This window comes from Bufo gargarizans, chromosome 2, assembly GCF_014858855.1.
Source record: "Bufo gargarizans isolate SCDJY-AF-19 chromosome 2, ASM1485885v1, whole genome shotgun sequence".
Lineage (NCBI taxonomy): Eukaryota > Metazoa > Chordata > Amphibia > Anura > Bufonidae > Bufo > Bufo gargarizans.
In genome coordinates this window covers 513,837,302-513,858,237 of record NC_058081.1, presented here as the reverse complement: position 1 = coordinate 513,858,237, position 20,936 = coordinate 513,837,302, and the positions used below count along the sequence as shown (strand labels likewise).

The following is a 20,936-nucleotide window of genomic DNA, read 5'->3' as shown; positions in this document are numbered from 1 at the left end:
AAGGACGGATCCGGCATTCCGGTATTTTTAATGCCTGATCCAGCACTAATACATTTCAATGTAAATTAATGCTGGATCCGGCATTCCGGCAACTGATCTGGAATTTTGGATGGAGATAATACTGCTGATTCCTCCGTCCAAAACGCCGGTTAGTGACTGACCTGATGCATCCTGAACGAATTACTCTCCATTCAGAATGCATGGGGATAAAACGGATCAGTTCTTTTCCGGTATTGAGCCTGCTACTGTGAAAGTACCCTTCCACTGTATCACATGTAGAGTATTATACCAAGCGACATTGTTTCATATGTAGAGTATTATACCGCGTTATATTGTATCATATGTAGAGTAATATACTATGAAATTGGAAGAAAGACGAGACAGAGGGGATATGATAGAAACTTTTAAATACATAAAGGGAATCAACTCGGTAAAGGAGGAGAGCATATTTAAAAGAAGAAAAACTACCACAAGAGGACACAGTTTTAAATTAGAGGGGCAAAGGTTTAAAAGTAATATCAGGAAGTATTACTTTACTGAGAGAGTAGTGGATGCATGGAATAGCCTTCCTGCAGAAGTGGTAGCTGCAAATACAGTGGAGGAGTTTAAGCATGCATGGGATAGGCATAAGGCCATCCTTCATATAAGATAGGGCCAGGGACTATTCATAGGATTAGTATATTGGGCAGACTAGATGGGCCAAATGGTTCTTATCTGCCGACACATTCTATGTTTCTATAGAGTATTATATCATACTGAGCATACCATAGTATCACATGTAGACTATTAGTCCCCATTCACACAGTTCTATGTGTTTTGTGCTCCACACAGATACCAACATACAGATGCGGACAGCACACCGTGCTCAAAAATGTGTATCGAATGTGAACAAAAATACGGTTATGTGCATGAAGCCTTACACCATGTTACTTTGTATCACATGTACAGTGTTAAGCCTCATGCACACGACAGTATTTTTTTGCGGTCCGCAATAAGGGGTTCCGTTGTTCCGTGATCCGTGTCCGTTTTTGTTTCCGTGTGTCTTCCTTTATTTTTGGAGGATCTCCAGACATGAAGGAAAGTAAAAAAAAAATCTAAGTCAAGATTGCCATGCAAATGATAGGAAAAAAACGGATGCGGATGCCAATCTTGTGTGCCTCCGTGTTTTTTCACGGTCCCATTGACTTAAATGGGTCCGCAAACTGTTGTCCATGAAAAAAATAGGACAGGTCATATTTTTTTTCACGGACTGGAAACACGGATCACGGACGCGGATGACAAACGGTGCATTAGCCGAGTTTTCCACGGACCCATTGAAAGTCAATGGGTCAGCAGAAAATCAACGGACATGGGACGCAACAACGGTCGTGTGCATGAGGCCATATACTGAGCATGACAGTGTATTACATGTAGAGTATTATACTGAGCATGACAGTGTATTACATGTAGAGTATTATACTGAGCATGACGCTGTATCACATGTAGAGTATTATACTGGGCATGACGCTGTATCACATGTAGAGTATTATACTGAGCATGACGCTGTATCACATGTAGAGTATTATACTGAGCATGACGCTGTATCACATGTAGAGTATTATACTGAGCATGATGCTGTATCACATGTAGAGTATTATACCGAGCATGACGCTGTATCACATGTAGAGTATTATACTGAGCATGACGCTGTATTATACTGAGCATGACGCTGTATCACATGTACAGTATGATACTGAGCATGACGCTGTATCACATGTAGAGTATTATACTGAGCATGATGCTGTATCACATGTAGAGTATTATACTGAGCATGACGCTGTATCCTTACGTTGTGTCACATGTACAGTATACCGAGCATTACATCATGTTTCATCTGCAATATTATATCATGTCAAGCATTACATTATGCGACAAGTGAAGTATTACATTATGTCACATGTGGGGTATTATATTGTACCAAGATTTACATTGTGTCACATGTAAAGTAGATCATAGCAATCGTTACGTTAGGTTGCATGTGAAATATTATATTGTACTGAGTTACATTGAGTCAAAGTAGAGTATTATGCTGAGCATTACATTTAGTCACATATATAGCATTATATTACACTGAGCATTTTGTTGTGTCACATGGGGCTATTATATCGTACTCCATTTTTTATGATTGTGTCGTGTGTGGAATATTATATCATATGGTGCATTACATTGTATGTGGAGTAATAATCATACTGTTATATATTGTAGTATGTTTACTCTTATATCTTGCAGAATATTACTTTATAGTATATGGAGTATTATATCATACTGAATGTCACGTTGTACCATGTAGAGAATTACATCAGTGTTACATTGTATCATGTGAAGTAACGTTACATTGTGTTGTGAAGTGTTATACTCAAAGTTACATGATACCTCATCTCATTCAGAGTGTTATACCCTATTATGTGGCATATTACACAGACCATTACATTTGACATATGGGAAGTATTGTATTATATTGAGCACTACATTGCATCAAATGTGAAGAATTAATATCATACTGAGTGTTACATTGTATCATATGGAGTATTATACTGAGCGTTGTATCATGTGGAGTAGTATATCATACTGAATGTTACATTGTATCACGTGGAGTATTATGTAATACTGAGCATTGTATCATGCTGAGTATTATATCACACTGCGCATTGTATTATTTGGAGTATTGTATCATACTGAGCATTATTTCATGTGAAGTATTAGATCATACTGAATCTTAAATTGTATTTTGTGGAGCATTATGTCATACTGAGCGTTGTATCATGTGAAGTATTAGATCATGCTGAGTGTTTCATGTGACGTATTAAATCATACTGAATGTTACATTGTATCATGTGGAGTATTATGTCATAGTGAGCGTTATTTCATGTGGAGTATTATATCACACTGCGCATTGTATTATTTGGAGTATTATATTGAGCGAAGCATCATGTGAAGTATTAGATCATACTGAGTGTTGTGTCATGTAGAGTATTAGATCATACTGAGCATTGGATCATGTGGAGTATCAGATCATACTGAGCATTGTATCATGGGGATTATTGTATCATACTGAGCGTTGGATCATGTGGAGTATTACATCATGCTGAGCGTTGGATCATGTGGAGTATTATATCATGCTGAGTGTTGGATCATGTGGAGTATTAGTTCATACTGGGCATTGCATCATGTGGAGTATTACATCATGCTGAGCATTGTATCATGTGGAGTATCAGATCATACTGAGCATTGTATCATGGGGATTATTGTATCATACTGAGCGTTGGATCATGTGGAGTATTACATCATGCTGAGCGTTGGATCATGTGGAGTATTATATCATGCTGAGTGTTGGATCATGTGGAGTATTAGTTCATACTGGGCATTGCATCATGTGGAGTATTACATCATGCTGAGCATTGTATCATGTGAAGTATTAGATCATACTGAGCATTGTATCATGGGGATTATTGTATCATACTGAGCGTTGGATCATGTGGAGTATTACATTGTGCTGAGCATTGTATCATATTATTTCCTACCAAGCATTACAATGTGTATTGTGGAGTATTATATCATACTGAGCCTTACAATGTCACGTGTAGTGTATTATTCTAAGTGTTACATTGTATCACTAGTGGAGTATTATAGCATACTGACCATTACATGATGTCACATGTGGAGTACTGTATCATACCGAGTGTTACACCATGTCATGTGTAGTGTATTATATTGTTACATTTTATCACTTGTGCAGTATTATAGTATACTGAGCATTACATTATGTTACATGTGGAGTACCCTATCTTACCGAGCGTTGCACCTGATTGGGCCCATAGCCAGTGATTGGGCTGTAGTTACAGTGATGGATGTATGGAGAGGGGAACCGAACATGTGCGTCAATAGGTGGTAATACATTTTTGTGGGATAACCATGATGTCAAATACCATGACAACATCTACAGCCCATTGTGATGCTTCCCTAATGACGAAAACCATGAGGTTATAATCACATCCTGATGAATGACGATTCATTGAAGGGAATTATGTAAGCGAGGCAAAGCAAGGCAATCTTCAGTTTCCCGGGCAATGTATTTCGGTTCCTCCTGCAAGCTAAGAAAGATGGAACTTGATGGACCTAACTACATGGAACTATGGAGGCAATGGGGGTCATTTACCAACAGATATACGCCACTTTGTGGCATTTACATGTCCCAGATTGCAACGCAAAGGTTATTTGCACCACAGTCTGCGGTTTTTTTTTCCACCGCTCACGCCAGGTCTAGAAAAGGGGGCATGGGAGGGCAGGCCGCCAGTCCTGTCTCTCATTTATCATTTTCTACGCCTGTTTTAGGTGTAGAAAATGGTCTAAATATACAGCAGTAAGGGAGCTGGCGTAGATTTGGACAAGTATAAAGTCCGGCATCTCTACATAACTTAGGCAGGAGGGATGAAGAACAGCGTCTAAATCGCCGATCTTCATAAATGTCCCCCAGTGTGACTGATAAAGGACTGATCTGTCTGTTGTATGTAGATGAGACCTCCAGAACTTTTTCTTTCAATCCCCGACCTCATAATCCTCTGGATGCATGCTTCATGCGCTCTCTGCGCTCAGCCACGCTCCTGGGCTTGTATTAGGCCAAGCAAATGGCAGCATTCAACTTTCCTAGTAATGAAACGCAGACGGAAAAGAGTCTCTGTCAGAGAACTTTTTCATTTTTTGCTCCACAGATGTATGAAGGAAAATGAATGCTCAGACAGAAAGTTGTTAACATAGTAATATAGTAAGGTAGTAACATCAGAGTATAGACATGATGCAATTAAATAGCTTTGCAGTGATGAAGTAACAGAGTAATAATTTGATATTAGTAATAGCTGCGCAAGGACCCCGAGAAGCATGGTGGCTGAGGAGCTGAAGCTTACAGGCCAGCCTTTAAGATGGACCTGCAGAAGAAGGTGACAGCGCAGGGTGTAATGTATGTAGTGCAGTGTGTGTGATCATCACACACATGTATACATCAGACACTGCACTACATACATCACACACGTGTACATCACGCACTGCACTATATACATCACACACTGCACTACATACATCACACACTGCACTACATACATCACACACGTGTACATCACGCACTGCACTGTATACATCACACACTGCACTACATACATCACACACGTGTACATCACGCACTGCACTACATACATCACACACGTGTACATCACGCACTGCACTATATACATCACATACATGTAAACATCACACACTGCACTACATACATCACACACGTGTACATCACGCACTGCACTATATACATCACACACTGCACTACATACATCACACACTGCACTACATACATCACACACGTGTACATCACGCACTGCACTATATACATCACATACATGTATACATCACACACTGCACTACATACATCACACACGTGTACATCACGCACTGCACTACATACATCACACACGTGTACATCACGCACTGCACTACATACATCATACACTGCACTACATACATCATACACTGCACTACATACATCATACACTGCACTACATACATCATACACTGCACTACATACATCACACACGTATACATCATACACTGCACTACATACATCACACACATATATATCAGACACTGTACTACATACATCACACACATATATATCAGACACTGTACTACATACATCACACACATGTATGTGGTACAGTGTGTGATGTATGTGGCTCAGCGTGTAGTACGGTAAATGCAGGCAGGCTATTATAGCCAAGTGGTAAAGTACAGGGAAGATCCGCCATATTAGACTGTACTTCATCACTTGGCTATAATTGCCTGGTGTTAGACCAGTAATGGTCCCCCTGCATACCCACCTCTTAGGCCCCATTCACACCAGCGCTATTTATTTCTGTTGTTCTGCTCATCTAATGGAGCAGAACAATGAAAATAATGGAAGTAGGTTTTTGTCATACGTTCAACACACACCAGACGCTATACTGTGGCATCCAGAACCATGGAGATCCATTGTTAAAACAATTATCCATTATTATTTTTTTACAGAAATCTGCAGGATGGGGAAGCCTAGTGTAACAACATTTTTCTATCCTGCAAAGTCCAGCAAAAAAATATGTAGGCTAAAGTATAATTTATGTATTTTGTTTTTTACAATGGAATTCTATGGTGACGGATGCCACAGTATGGCGTCTGTCTGAGGCGTCTGGTAACATATATACGTTTTTTGTGTGTACATTAAATGTATGACAAAAACGTATGTGAACCCAACCTAACTGACAGGGAAGAAGCTGAACAGACCCCGCCGACTATGATGGAGACCGTTCAGTTTCTGTTCGGGATCTCTCTTTTTACCAGACAAAAAAGTCCTACATACAAGGCTTTTTTGTTTGACCTTTTTGACAGAATCTGCAATAGAGGTCCGGAACATAGCCTACAACGCAGATGTGAGCAAGTATAGGCCTATATACCATGTATCTGAATTACTGCAAATGTCGTACTCCTCCTCGGGTAAAAATACTCCTTAAAAATGGTCAGAGGAGTATTTTTACTCATCTGAAAAAAAATGTAGTAACATATTGGGGTAGTAACATAGTTGTGTAGTGATCTATTCATATAGTATTCTAGTAACACAGAGGTAATTTAGTAACATCAATGTAGTGATCTAGTAGTATAGTATTCTAGTGAGATATAGATGTAATTTAGTAACATAGTAATGTAGTGATCTAGTACTATAGTGTTCTGGTAAGATATAGATGTCATTTAGTAACAGGAATGTGGTATTCTAGTAACATATAGATGTAATTTAGTAACATAGTAATGTAGTGATCTAGTACTATAGTGTTCCATTGAGATATAGATGTTATTTAGTAACATAGTATTGTAGTGATCTAGTATTCTAGTAAGATTTTGATGTAATTTAGTAACATAGTGATCTAGTACTATAGTGTTCCAGTGAGATATAGATGTTATTTAGTAACATAGTATTGTAGCGATCTAGTATTCTAGTAAATATAGATGTAATTTAGTAACATAGTAATGTAGTGATCTAGTACGATAGTGTTCTAGTGAGATATAGATGTTATTTAGTAATAGGAATGCAGTGATCTGGTAGTTTAGTATTCTAGTAACATAAAGGTAAATTAGTAACCGATGAATGTTGTGATCTGGTAGCATACTGAACATAGTCATCTGACAGTACAGTGTAATTTGAGTGATATAGTAACGGCACTTGTATGGCTGGAATAAATCTTATATTACTGTAGTATTGATATAGTACAGTAGAAAACGGCTCATGAGGTTAAAGATAATTGTCTCAAATTTTGGGGGAAAAAATGCTATATTTATTTTGGTGGTGACATGTTACAGATCACGCTCTCGCACCGTCTTTATAACATATCATTTATACAGAGCAGAGAAATAATGACACGGCAGCTCTAGTCTCTACTTGACCAGCAGATAGAAAAGGTAAAGGGAGAGATTTATCAAACCTGGAGAAAAGAAAAACTGGCTTAGTTGCCCATAGCAACAAAATGGGTAGCAACTTTCATTTTTCAGAGCTCCTTTGGAAAATGAAAAGTAGAATTTGATCGGTTGCTATGGGCATTTATGCTTTTGCTTTTACGCCTGTTTTAGGCTACTTTCACACTTGCGTTCGGAGCGGATCCGTCTGGTATTTGTACAGACGGATCCGCTCCTATAATGCAAACAATGGTATCCGTTCAGACGGAACAGTCTGCATTATATTTCAGAAAAAAGTCTAAGTGTAATTTGTATTCAGACGGATCCGTCCAGACTTTACATTGAAAGTCAATGGGGGGCGGATCCGTTTGAAAAATGCACCATATTGTGTCACCTTCGAACGGATCCGTCCCCATTGACTTCCATTGTAACTCTGGACGGATCCGTTTGCCTCCGCACGGCCAGGCGGACACCCGAATGCTGCAAGCTGCGTTCGGGTGTCCGCCTGCTGAGCGGAGCGGAGGACAGACGGTGCCAGACTGATGCATTCTGAGCGGATCCGCATCCACTCAGAATGCATTAGGGCTGGACGGATCCGTTCGGGCCGCTTGTGAGAGCCTTCAAGCGGAACTCACAAGCGGAGCCCCGAACGCTAATGTGAAAGTAGCCTTAATAAATGTCCCCTAAAAACTAAGTTGAGTATAGAAAACTTGCTATTTCACTTCATCCTTTCAGTTAATCATTAAAAGGTTCCTCCAGGAAAAACCTTACTAATCCAGTTAGAAATTTCTATATTTTCACTTCTATTTTAAAAATTACATTTACATATGTATCTCCATCTGCATCAGTATCATGTTCTGGGTTCATTATTCACGTTCTGACTCCTCTTATTCTCGTTGTTGCATTGTCACTTACTGTAGGTCAAGCTCATCGGATAAACAGATGTCAGATGGATTGATAGAAAGATAGACCGATAGACAGATATGAGATAGGTAGAGAGATTGATAGATAGCTCTATTAGATATGACAGATAGATATGAGATAAGTAGAGAGATAGATAGATAGTGTGGGGATTCGCTCTGATAGTTGGGATAAGAGGGCGCAGTACAGAGGCAAAATACAAGTTCATAATTCAAACTTCAGTGTTCAGTATTCACACATGATGCCAAAAACAAAACGTCACTTTTGCAGTGTTGGTGTTACTTCACACCCAATGGCAAGTTAACATAACAAAAGTTACTTTGGTGGCAGTTCTGCCTGAGAAAGTTCAAACACAGGCTTTAGACGGCCTGTTCCCCTGACACGCGGTTCTCCGTTCTCCAGCCCAGCACAGGACCCAGATCCCAGCACACAGACCTCCTGAGCTCCACTGTCAGACGGAGGTAATCCTCCCCACCTGGCAGTGCTACCTGGTTTTATGCCTGGCAAAACCCAGCCTGGAACGTGGGGAGTAGTCACCCACCCAGCACTTTGACTACTCCCAATAAGAGCCGTCCCGGATCAGCTATTACAGCCATGCTAAGTACCAAGGTGTCAAACAGCAACTGCTGCTGACACATTAAAACAGTCTCTTACTCCACCGAGGCCAGGAACCTCGGTGACACGTACCTATAATCCACAATAATTCCTTGTACCTTCTTACAAGAGATAGATAGATATGAGATAGGTAGAGAAATATTAGCTAGATAAATAATAGATAATAGATAGATATGAGATAGATAATAAATAGATAGATCTCTAGTATTACAGACATTATAGAACTTTAACCTTTTGCTCTCCAGCTGTTGGAAAGCTACATCTCCAGCATGTTAGGTGGCTTGTCTGTCTGTCTGATCTATGTAAATCTGTAACCTGTCACTCTCCCACTGTTGCGAGTCTATGTCTCTTCTAGGAGGGGGTGACACAGTGATTTGCTGTCATTATTAGATGTGATTTATTGGATCTGGTGGTAAAGTAATCTCCATTTAACTATTTTGCTGCCAGGATGCAGTGTAACCTTTAACCCCTGCCTCACCACAGCTCTGTACAGAGTCTCTGATGTTGGTGTCTGCAGCTGAATGTTATTTTGCTGCCTGATTTTCGGCACAGGAGCCCGGCTCTGGTTTTGGCACATTCCTAATCCGCAGATTTTACAAGTGTGCGAATGCGGTGGATTGAATTACACGGGGCTACGACTGCGTCACGTCCCGCATGTGTGCAGCATTAAAAGCAATAGGTGGTAAATGGAAGGAATTCCTATAAAGTTATTTATTGATTTCAGTTGCTTAATGCATTCTTTATTCCCCCGTCTTGTGGTGTAAATGCGCGAGGCTGACATCTTGTTCTGCTGCCGGCCTGTAAAAGCATGGTTTAGATGCACACAGCAGATTGTGCTCAAAGGCACAGGAACACCAAGAAGTGCTGCGTACAGGCCAGACCCCCCCTAATGACTGTGTCCGTCCACAGTGCATCTTAACCGCCCTGCTTCATGAATAGAATTCCAGAACTTCAGTGAAGGCTGACACAGGAGGAGTTTTCAGTTTTTTTCTCATGTTCATGACCCTGTGTACCCATTATGTACAGTTGGATGACATCATATGGCAGGAGGGTCCACTTGTAGATTGTAAGCTCTTTGGGTTAGGCATCTCTTTACCTAGCGCCTGGAGACAATGCTTTCAGTTACACAACACGACCACAAGACACTGCGGTAAACCATCGCTACACGACCGCCTCTGCTTTTTCAGATACTCCCTTGGGCATTGGATTGGGGCCACTATTTCTGTTTTGGTGGGAACATTCTGGGGTTTTCACCACCTGCGGTTTGGCTTGTGGACTCCTGATATTGTCCTAAAGAGTGTTGACCTGGGGTTTTGAGTGGCCACGTCCTGCAACAGTTTTCAGCTGCTGCCGGTGACCCCAGTAACCAGCACTGTGGTTATCCTCACCCACTCTGGCCCAGAAGACACCCCACCATGTCGTGGCTGCAAATTAAAGGGACACTAGATCCACCTGTGAACAAAGTCTCTCCATGTGCTGTGCATGAAGTCTGGTGCTCCCTGTTATCAGCCAGAGGCTGTGGATGCAGTCTGTTCTTCCCTGTTACCTAGGTAAGAAGGGACGACTGAATACTAGCTGTAGATTGTTTTAGCTGTTTCTCCTGCCTCACGCCAGCCTGAAGTGGCTGATAACAGAGAACAACAAATGGAAATGACTTGGAGTGCAAGTGCAGTGTCTCTTTAAATCAAAGGCTTGTAAGTTTTAGGCAGTTTGTATCAGTTCTATGTATAGTTTGATTGCTGCCGTCTCTGTTGGCGCTATTACTTACCAGTCTGGTTTTTTTTAGCCCTGAGACGTTTCTCGCTAAGTATCCGAGTGTCCAGATGTTGGGATTGGGGGAGACTCTCCTATAAGTGGGGATTTTACAAGTCTAGAAACAAAGGCTCTTCTATCCGGAGTGTCCCCTGGGAGTAGAATCCGTCTGCCTCACAGAAAAGTGGTGGTTAGTCACTGACAGGCTCAGACAGTGCGGGGTTAACTCCGATCTGGAATTTCTAGATGTGCGCTCAATAAAACCTGCTCCCTCTGCTGTGTACTAACAAAACCTTCCATTATTCTGCTAATACTTTATTTAGCCACATTGTGGCAGCGACACGTTCTATTTTCTATGTTAAGTGGCTAAAAAAATAATATTAATGAGTGTTATTATGTTATTGTGAAGTGCACCCCGCCATTTCCTGTGTAAATCCGCCACCTTAGTGAAGGGTTCCCCCATCATAAAGAGAGGTCGCAGCAGCGGGAATAACTGCAGTGTGACATGTTATCAAGTGCCTACAGAAGCGGCTTCAATGCGCCCATACATCCTGATATCATTGTTCTGGAGAGCGCCCGAGGCACCCCCGATTGTTTCCACCTGGAGGAAGCAGCAGCACTAGTAGTCAGGAGCTATTTACCTGATACAGAACAGTGACACGCCAACACTTGGGAGATAGGACAATGACATGCTGACACTTGGGACTTAGGAGATAGGACAATGACATGCCAACACTTGGGACTTGGGAGATAGGACAATGAAACACTGACGCTTGGGGAGCAGGACAATGACAAGCTGACATTTGGGGGGCAGGACAATGACATGCTAGCACTTGGGGTGCAGACAATGACACACTGACACTTGGGGGACAGGGCAATAACACGCTGACACTTGGGGGGCAGGACAATGACATGCTGACACTTGGGGTGCAGACAATGACATGCTGACACTTGGGGTGCAGACAATGACATGCTGACACTTGGGGGGACAGGGTAATGACATGCTGACATTTGGGGTGCAGACAATGACATGCTGACACTTGGGGGACAGGGCAATAACACGCTGACACTTGGGGGACAGTACAATGACAAGCTGACAAGCTTTGGGGGGCAGGACAATGACATGCTGACACTTGGGGTGAGACAATGACATGCTGACACTTGCGGTACTATCAGTGCTTCCTTAGGGTGGTGTTGTCTTCTTCAGGGTTATGTGATGTTTGATCTGCACAGGATGGTTTCTCCTAATCTTAGCTCCTCACAAGTTGGGTCATGAATGTCCGGTGTCTTCATGGAAGTTGTGTTCCGTTATATTCATGTCTCGAGGTGCAGGAATTGTTCCCGGGTCTCTGGAATGTTATCGTCTCTTTCTGTGACAGTCTATTAAATCATAAGCTACAGGGTACATCTCCTTATAATGTTGAGCAATTCTGATCTGTTGCTTCACTTTACTGATTGTGAGTTATATCATGTCTGACTCTACAGTCACCTCCAGAGCTGCATTCACCGTGGTGCTGTTATATTATGTCTTTTTCTCCAGTCACATCCAGAGCTTTAGTCTTTTTGTTACTTTTGGTGATGCTAACTGACCAGCTGTATGGATGTCATAAGGGTTCCTTCAGCCACCCAGCTTTCCTAGAGTCCTGAGTGGCCGAACTGTCCTATGCATAGTTATTCAGTGATACCTTTCACACCTAGAAGACAAGTCCTGTAATGTCCAGCCTTATTGGTTCTTACCCAGCTTTCCCGGAGTCCTGCATGGCGCATCGGCCTTGTTATGCAGCCCACAATTTGCTCCATATAACCACTGGGCATTGTATCCGTGTGGCCGTAGGTGAGACCTTGTCTGCAGCATCTGCCTCGTAACCCGGGACATCTTTCGGCTGCTTGTATCTTCTGTCCCCCTCTGGCTTCACACTGCTCATCTCTGTGGCCCCCGGAGGACACTATAATGACCTTCTTCATCAACATGGGGGTCATTGTAATTAGAAGGGTTTGTAAGAGTGAAGGCCGTGTGATTGACGTCAGCAGCGGGGACATGATACGCCTCACGTCTGCCGCTCATACTGCGCCTCTGCCTCGCGGCTCCCGTCGTACTGGCGAGTGAACTTCTGAGCGCGCGTTCAATGACAAATCTGTGTTCTGTTCTCTCAGAGAGTGGGGTCACCATCACAGTCACCCCCTGCACCGACCCAGCGTCTCCGCACTCCTCAATGAACAGTTGTCAGCTTCAAAGGCCAAGTGGTTTGTTTCCAGAGTAGCGGCAAAGTCTCCGGTACCTGCTGCTGCCTCCCCCCACCATTATGCCATTCATCTCCTGGTTGTAGCATTATCATCGCCTTCATCGCAACACTGAACACCTCTGAGCCTAACCAGCCATAGGAGCTCGGCTAAAACGTGCGACACTGCCACCAATTTGCTCCTGAGGTGAGGGTCAGTCATAATCTGAAGATGCGGGGAAGGGGTTAATTCTTATCCAATCTGCTTATAATACACTGCTAAAAAAAAAGGGAGCGTTTAAATCACACATTAGATCATAATGAACGGGTTGAAGATCTGTAGGGCACCCTCAAACATTGCAGAATATTCCACAACATAAAGACACCCCCCATGTTAGCCTATGGGGATGAAAGGGCTCAATACCGTTTTCTTGGCTGTGGATTTCATGATGCTGAATGTCTCCATTCATTTCAATTTTATAATTCACAAAGAAATACCTATCCTATTCCATTGCGGAAAAATTTGCAGCATAAACTGCAACAAAAAACGCAACTTTGTAAAATCTGCAATTTTGTTGCAGAAAATGTTGCACTGTGGGAGGACACCCTTACTGATCTAAATTGGGTGACTCGTTGAGAACAAAATACCCGTCAACAGTCCGTGGAACCCAAAGCATTTACTGTAGAGGTCTGGATTGAAAATCTCCCCAAAAAGTGTAAAATTCAAATGACAGGCAGATCCAATCTGTGTGAATTTCATCATGCAACTCATAATGTGCATGGCCCCCATGAGCCTTTATGCAATGCCAACAACATCTGGGCATGCTCCTGGGGAGACGGTGGATGGTGTCCTTCAAGGATCTACTCCCAGACCTAGATCAGGGCATCAGTGAGCTCCTGCACAGTCCGTGGGGCTGCATTGGATTCACAGAATGTCTCAGAGGATCTCATGTGAATTCAGGTCTGGAGAACGCAAGGGCCACTCAATGGCATCAGTGTCCTCATCATCCAGGAACTACACTCTAATTGGTCACATGATGTCCTGCATCAGGAGGAACCCAGGACCCAAGGTCTGACACTGGCTCTGAGGATTTTATCCTGGTGCCTAACAGCAGTCAGGGTAACATTGGCTATCAGGTGGAGGTTTTGTGTGACACTCCATGGATATGCCTCTCCAGACCATCACTGCCACACCGGTCATGCTGGATGATGTTGCAGGCAGCATAACGTTCCCCATGGTGTCTCCAGAATTATTCACATCTGTCACATGTGCTCAGTGTGAACCTGCTATCATCTGTGAAGAGAGGTGGACACCAATGGCCTCCCTGTCAACTCTGGTGTTCTCTAGCGAATGCCAATCAAGCTGCATGGTGCTAGGCTGTGAGCATGGGTCCCACTATAGGATGTCAGGCCCCCATGCCACCCTCATGGAGCCTCTTTCTGACATTTTGTTCAGTAGTCCGCTGGAGGTCATTTCCTAGGTCTTTGGTAGTGCTCCTCCTGGTCCTAATGTTGGTTTGATGCCTTCTATGGTCCCGTCCAGCTCTCCTTGTGTAATTGCCAATGTACATGTACTGGTGTGATCTCCATTCTCCTCATGTACTGATGTGCCATCCTAGGGGAGCAGATGTGGGGGTCCCAGACTACTCCTTTAATAGTTCCCAAATGTAACGTGGCCATGTCGCAACAGCGACACAGCTGTGCCGTGTGGTCGTACCCCGTGGGTACCTGCACATGGATGTGATTTTGAAAACCGAATTTCTGCGCAAATTTTCGTGTGGATTTCTCTGTGTTTCCACTCTAAAATCTGAACGTGTTGGGGTACTTTCACACTATCGTTTTTCTTTTCCGGCGCTGAGTTCCGTCCTAGGGGCTCAAATCTGGAAAAGAACTGATCAGTTTTATCCCCATGCATTCTGAATGGAGAGTAATCCGTTCAGGATGCATCAGGATGTCTTCTGTTCAGTCTTTTTGATTGATCAGGCTTTTCAGAAAACCGTAGCATGCAGTATTTTTACCTCCGGCCAAAAATCCTGAACACTTTGACTGAACGCCGGATCAGTTTTTTTTTTCCCATTGACTTGCATTAACGCCGGATCCGGCGCTGTGTGTTCAGTCAAAACGGATCCGGCTTTTGCATGTTAAACTAGAAAAATGTGAAAAAAAAGTTATAGTCCATAAATGGCGGATCCGTTTTTTCCAATGGATTTTTAAATTCTGATCAAAATCCTGATCAGGATTCAAATGTAATCCGTTTTCACACGTTTTTCCGGATCCAGCGGGCAGTTCCGGTGTCGGAATTGAACGCCGGATTTAAACAACGCTAGTGTGAAAGTAGCCTTAGGCTACTTTCACACTTGCGGCAGAGGATTCCAGCAGGCGGTTCCGTCGACGGAACTGCCTGCTGGATCCGTCAAAACGTATGCAAACTGATGACATTTGTAAGACTGATCAGGATCCTGGTCCATCTGACAAATGCATTGAAATGCTGGATCCGTCTTTCCGGTGTCATCTGGAAAAACGGATCCGGCATTTATTTTCTTCACAGATCCGGCATTCCGGTATTTTGAATACTGGATCCGGCACTAATACATTCCTATGGAAAAAAAATCCTGATACGGCATTCAGGCAAGTGTTCATTTTTAGATGGAGATAAAACCGTAGCATGCTGCGGTATTATTTCCGTTCTGAACAGTCAAAAATACTGAACTGAAGACATCCTGATTGCTCTCCATTCAGAATGCATGGGGATATGCCTGATCAGTTCTTTTCCAGTATTGAGCCCCTAGGACGGAACTCGGTGCCGGAAAAGAAAACCGCTAGTGTGAAAGTACTCTTACTTGGCGATTTTGATGTGGTTTTGCCCTGATCTTACCATTTGCATTGCAGAGGGTGAAATTTGCTCTAAAATTCCACACAAACAACTGACATGCTGCAGATTTCAGTATCCATACTGCAGATCAATTTCCTCGCTGTAAAAAAAAAAATAACGCAAAGTGTGCATGAGATTTGTCTAATCTCATCCACTTTGCTGGTCCTGTGGTAATGCGGAAAAAACACACCTAATCTTGAGCTTGTGCAGGTAGCCTAAGTGCGAAGCCACATGCTTGGGTTTCTTTATGCAGTTTTTGAAGCCAAAACCAGGAGTGGATTCAAAAAAGAAGAGAAGTTATATCTGTTCTTTGTTCTTTCTCTCCACTTTTTGATCCACTCCTGATTTTGGCTTCCAAAACTGCCTAAAAAAAAACTGAATGTGTGGCCATTCCCTTACTGGACAGACTGATATCCCTGAATCCCTGAAGTTTAAGAGATTTGGGGTTATACCATAATCCTGAAGTATTCCCTTAATTTTTTTGAGCATAAACTAATAATAATACATGACTGATGGGTCACCCATCTCCTGTTTATAGTATATACTGTAGAGTGATATGTTAGGGGATAGACTCCGAACACCCTACCGTGCTGCCTCCTTGTGACCCCTATGGTACAACGAACAGTTCATAGTACAAGATTTGAGTATGACTTAAAGGGGTCCTGCATTTTTTTTTTATCCTCTGGATAGATCATCAGCATCTGATCGGCGGGGGTCCAATACCTGGGACCCCCGCCGATCAGCTGTTTGAAAAGGCAGCGGCTCTGGCAGTAGTGCCGCGGCCCTCTCACTGTTTACCGCAGGCCCAGTGACGTCACGACTAGTATCAATGGCCTGGGCCGAGATAAGCTCCATTCAGATGACCAGAGCTTAGCCCTCCCAGGCCATTGATACTAGTTTTGACATACTGGGCCTGTGGTAAAAAGCGAGAAGGCCGCAACGCTACTGCCAGCGCTGCTGACTTCTCAAGCAGCTGATCTGCAGGGGTCCCGGGTGTCGGACCCCCGCCGATCAGATGCTGATGATCTATCCAGAGGATAGATCATCAGTTTAAAAAAACTGCAGAACCACTTTAAGGCTATATTACACAGCCCGATGTGGCAGGTGATTGTCGGGAAGTTGTAGCTGCTGGGCCCAAGGCTTCCTGTAGGACAGATGATTGCTGTCTTTTTCTGCCTGTTATCAGCAATTCCAGGCTAAGCAGAGAGTGGCTGTAGTTTTCCTCAATGGAGTGCCGAATCCACCCTGACCCCCATGATCACTACTTATATATTATATCTCCAGTGCTTAGAACCTCAAGAGACATTTTCATCATATATGACACTAGTATCAGCCGCCCCTTTTATACCGCTCCCTCACGTGGGTCAGCATTGGTCACTCACAGAGATGTGGTAACTGGCAGGCCCCAGATTTCCCCCGTAACACCACAGTATGGGCCGTTAGATGCCAATCTTGGAAGACACGTAGGGCAGGCTGCACAGGACGTCTTGTGTCTGTGGCGAAGGGGTCTTTGTTGAGGGATCACCGCTGTAGACTTCTCCTCCCTCAGCATCTGCGTCCATTTATGGCATTTCACAGAATAGATTTTTAAGCCACTTTTGGTGAATGGCGCTCAATGAGAACACGTCCTGTGGGAACCTGGCTAAATCTGAGTGGCTTTAGAGTACGGCCGACACTTCATCCTCATTATTACCAGACAGAACACAGCTCCTGCATGCGGGCCACAGCTGGGGTGGAATGTGGTGCACACATGTCCTCACACAATTATCATCAGTCACTAAAAAAGTTCCACAGCTTTCTAATATTTCAATCCACAATCTCTGCTTGCTGTCAGTGAGTGGGAGCATTCAGTTGTGCTGTGAGGGGGTTCCTACCATGTGTCAGAGCAGGTAAGAGCGCTCAGCATGGAGAGAGATTCGGCTCATAGACAATTGTCTACACTGATACATTGCAACAAGACCTCCTTCATTAGAAGGGGGGCACTGGGTTTGGTGAGAGCCCGTAGGTGCTGCTGTCAGTCAATGAATCTTAAGAAGTTTTCTCCTGCTTCAATTCCTGAAATTCCACAGATTGGGCCCAGCAGCTCCAACTCCCCTACTAACCGCCCTGTGCTGCACAGACCCTGGGGGTCCAGAGCACCCCCTAGGATTCATCATAGATCCAGGTCACAGACCCAGCATTATTACTGGTGATCTGGCTGTGCTGCGAGTAATCTAGAACTCTAGTCAGCCTGATTTCATGAATAGAATGCCAGATCCACAGTAAAGACTGACACGTGCCTCTCAGAGTGTGTAGAAAGCTGGATGACAGCCGCTGTGGCCACAGTGACACAGTATTCAGGTTGCAAATCAGTGCACTGGCCAATACCGTATGGGTGAAAGATGTTTGAATGAAGGGTTGGATTGTAATCAGCAAAGTACACGATGGGGGTGATTGTAGATAAACAGGGGCTCATTACCACTTAGCACCTTGTCCTATGTGCTGACACTCGCCGCTTTGTGTTATAGGCCGGTGTACAGCCGCCCGCGCTCTCAGGTTTACTCAGCTGGGGCTGGGCTTTCTGGGAATCGCACCTCTCACAGGGACACATGGATTTTGGCTTTGTATGAGGTGACGCGGCTCTTCTCACCTTCCTGCCAGATTCCTTCTGCCGAGGAGGTGTCAGATCTACACAGGGACAACAACAACTGCTGCTGCTCCTGCGCCCCACAGGGTCACACGTCCCTGCCAATAATAGCCACTTCTCCCTCATGCTGTTAAGGCAATGTTCACATGCAGCAGATTTGTTGCATATCAACAATGTGTGTGAATGGGGTTGTTTTGGGGGTCAGCACGAAGATTTCTTAAAGCCCCATTCACATAAGTGAGACAGTCAGAGACTTTTCTTCCACAAGTCTGTTGCATAGAGTGTGTGTAATATCTATGTAGGGTGTAGACCCCTACAGCAGAGCTTGGGGGGGGGTCCCCATGTGCTGTAGGACCAGCCAGCAAGCCAGGCCTTTAAGCTCAATAAGATCTACACGGTCCCATTACCAGGGACTGTCTGATATCTCCATACATAGGTTGCATGTTTGTTCTCATTTTCCCCTGGACCTAGCTTTCAGGACGAGATGGTGCTCTGTGATTAACCCCTTGTGTGACAGGAAAGGTTATCTGCTGCCATGTTCTTGTGATTCCATAATCTGCTTAAACAAAGCGCAGTGAGATCGCTGAGCCCGGAGACACATGGTTATCACATTATGAGGTGTGCATGGCCACCGCTCGCTCTAATCCTCTTAGAGGAGCAGATACAGATGAAAAAGTTATTGCAGTGATGGTGGCTGTATTGGCTGACATTGGGGGGGGAATACAATCTATGAGGTTTATCCTGTCAATCCAAATACAATCTATGGCAAGATAGTGGACACTGTCAGTTACATAGGACTGCAAGTAACAACTTCTACACTATCTGTACTCAGAGTTATCACTGTGTGCTATCTGTGGTGTTACATAGGACTGCAGGTAACATCTACTACATTATCTGTACTCAGAGAGTTATCACTCTTATCAGTGGTGTTACATAGGACTGCAAGTAACGTCTGCTATACTGTCTGTGCTCAGAGAGTCTTTACTGTGTGTTATTTGTGGTGGTACATAGGACTGCAGGTAACATCTACTACATTACCTGTACTCAGATCTATCATAGTGTGCTATTTGTGGTGTTACATAGGACTGCAGTTGACATCTACTACATGATCTGTACTAAGAGTTATCACTGTGTTATCTATAGTGTTACATAGGACTGCAGGTGACATCTGCTGCGCTATCTGTACTCAGAGTTATCACTGTGTTATCTGTAGTATTACATAGGACTGCAGGTAATGCCCAATTATCAGGCAAATTATTGGGAAGGAACTATGAATGCTCGGTCCAAGTAACTCTCTGTGTGCCACAGATCACCTGAAAAAACGCTTGTTCATGGGGTGAAATGATCTTTGGTGAAGACACCTCAATCAGCAGACTGTGCCTGTGCCCAGGAACAATGAGTTTCTAGGAGGACGAGCGATAACGGTAGCCATTGCTCTTCCCATACAGTAGAGGTAAATGCAGCTCTTCACCTCCACTGACGAGCAGACAGTTATTGGGAATGAACGCTTCCTTTCCGATAATTGCCTGCTCATCGGCAGTAACATCTACTATATTATCTGTCATCAGTTATCATTGTGTATTATCTGTGGGGTTACATAGAATTTGAAAGGGTTGGCCGGTTTCCTATATTGATGACCTATCCTCAGGATAGGTTATCAGTATCAGATCGGCGGGGGTCAGGAGTTGGATCAGCTCATTGAAGAGAACTCAGTACCCGCGCCCGAGCTGCCATCTCTTTATTGTTTACCTGCTCGCCGTCGACTTTGCAGCAATGAGCAGGTGTCATTACAGCTCCTCCATCCCATCCACTTCAGTGGGAAGGGGCAGGCAGAGCTGCACTGTTAATCGGTCTGCATTGTTAGTGGCTGCTGCATAGCCATTGACAATACAGATCCACTGAACAGTGTGGTCCTGATTAGCTGTTTGGAGTCCTCTGCAGCTTGTATAGCCACGCGGTACTCGACCACGGCACCACTGCACAGTCTGGTCGTACCCTTGTCCAGATGGATTGGAAATTGTAACGTAGCGGTCATCCCATAGAAATTAATGGGATCGCAAAAAATCCAGCAGTGTTGAACGGTCTGGAGGAGCTGGGTTTGTACACACGTTGCAGAAACGCTGCAGATTTTTGGTTGCAAAACTGCATGCAGCAAATTCACAGTGTTTTACAGCACCAGGAGAGTGAATGGGGGTCATTTATCAAGGATGGCTTTTTACACCGTTCTTTTATAACGCCTGCGCTGCTGGAGGAAGTCTGAAGACTACTGCACCCCTGGCTGGAGCGGTTTTCACTCCTCTTTGACGCTTGTTTCCAGGCATAAATGTTAGTAAATTTGCTGGGGCCCATGTCCTGGATCGGCCCCCACAATACGTGGAAACACCTGTGCAATAACATTTTGTCAAACAGGTGTTTAAAAAGTTGCAAAAAC

General features: G+C 43.8%; 1 protein-coding gene across 4 annotated transcripts in view; it reads left to right on the top strand.

Moving 5' to 3' along the window:
- The window catches only part of SOX5 (SRY-box transcription factor 5), a 195,926-nt gene that overhangs the window by 9,795 nt on the left and 165,195 nt on the right, over nucleotides 1–20,936 (top strand). Inside the window, exon 3 of one of the 4 annotated variants that reach the window (XM_044281305.1) lies at nucleotides 19,814–19,958. The exons of the other annotated variants lie outside the window; for them this stretch is intronic. The gene's annotated coding sequence lies outside the window, so the exon portion shown is untranslated. The remainder of the gene's footprint in view (nucleotides 1–19,813; nucleotides 19,959–20,936) is intronic. 4 annotated transcript variants of the gene reach the window in all.